This window comes from Bos indicus x Bos taurus, chromosome 19, assembly GCF_003369695.1.
Source record: "Bos indicus x Bos taurus breed Angus x Brahman F1 hybrid chromosome 19, Bos_hybrid_MaternalHap_v2.0, whole genome shotgun sequence".
NCBI classification, from domain to species: domain Eukaryota; kingdom Metazoa; phylum Chordata; class Mammalia; order Artiodactyla; family Bovidae; genus Bos; species Bos indicus x Bos taurus.
Window position 1 is genome coordinate 495,039 of NC_040094.1, and position 1,630 is coordinate 496,668.

A 1,630-nucleotide genomic window follows, 5' to 3' on the forward strand; every position below is an offset into this window, starting at 1 on the left:
TATCCATTCATCTGCTGATGGACATCTAGGTTGCTTCCATGTCCAGGATTTGTGAAATCTTATGACTTTTTTTATACAGCTTCCAAATGCTTATGGTTAGCACTAGCTTATATTCATTAGTATAGAAAGCACAGTACATACCATAGAGTATTTCATAAAAAGTTCAAGTATCTGTCAGTAAACACATGAGAATTATCTAGCAATGTGATGAAATTAGAACACTCAGGAAAGTTTTCAACAAAGAGAACATGCCGTATATAAATTCTTGATACATATGAGTGGGCTGTATTTGGAAGTTGTAGCATCTCTAAAATTTGGGCTTTGTAATCAATGTTTATTATTAATTTATGTTTTAGTGAGACAACTTCTTTTCTCTTGTATGATGCAACATACATTTACAAATACAAAAACCACAATGTGTGTGTTTTTCTGTGTGTGAAATATGAACATTTAGCATAATCTTTTAAATTTTATTTTTCTAAGGCTTGTTTCACATCCTTGTTCTTTAGGCTGTAAATCAGAGGGTTTAACATTGAAATTATGAGTGTAAAACAATGAAGTAATTTTGTCTTGATCTAGAGAATAGGTTGAACTTGGCCTGAAATACATAAAGAGCATAGTGCCCTGGAAAATCGCCACTGCAGTTAGGTGGGAGGTGCAGGTAGAGAACGCTTTGAACCTCCCCTCATCAGAGTGGATCTTCAAGACTGAAAGGATGATAAAACAGTAAGAGACAAGGACTCCTGAAATGGTACTCAGTTCAATGAAGCCAAAAACAATGAATAATGCCAACTCATTGACCTGTATATCAGATCAGAAAAGGAGGAAACGTGGAAGTAAATCACAGAAGAAATAGTTAATCTCATTTGACCCACAAAACATAAGTGGAATGCTAATGTCGTGTGTATCAGAGCATCTGCCATCCCCACTAGGTAAACTCCAGCCATGAGCAGGGAGCACACCCCACTGGACATGCTGACTGCATAGAGCAAGGGCCTGCTGATGGTCTTGTACTGCTCATAGGCCATCACTGCCAGCAGGAGACACTCAGAATCTTCAAGGATACAGAAGACCAAGAATTGCAGAGCACAGCCATAGAAAGAAATTAATTTGTTTGTGGCAAATAGGTCCACCAGCATCATAGGGCTGATGACTGTGGAATAGCAGAGGTCACAGAAGGAGAGGTGGCTGAGGCAAAAGTACAAGGGTGTGTGCAGCTGGGGATCCATACTGATCAGGGTTATCATTCCAATATTTGCCAGAAGAATGATGAGATAAACAAGAACAATGGTAAATAGGGTCACTTTGTTCTCAATGTTCTCAGTAATTCCCAAGAAAATGAATTCAGTAAAAGAGGAACAATTCTCTCCTTCCATTCTTGTTTGTTCTTATGAAAATTTTTGAGGAAATGATCAAGAACACATGGATGCGTAGTACTTCCACACATCTGCAAAAAGATCATGTCAGAACACAGTTTCTTTCTGCAACTGTCTTTTTATACTCAGAAAATTAGTTAGTCATGCACTCACTCTTTAAAGAAGCAGAGCTGTCTTCAACCCAATAACAAAATTTATTTGGAATAAAATTTGAGAAACTGAATCAAATCTAAATGTCATTCATGAGTCATGTT

At 37.4% G+C, this 1,630-nt stretch overlaps 1 pseudogene; it reads right to left on the bottom strand.

Moving 5' to 3' along the window:
- Positions 1-470: 470 nt before the first annotated feature.
- Positions 471-1,379, bottom strand: LOC113878585 (annotated as a pseudogene).
- Between the last annotated feature and the right edge of the window lie 251 nt (positions 1,380-1,630).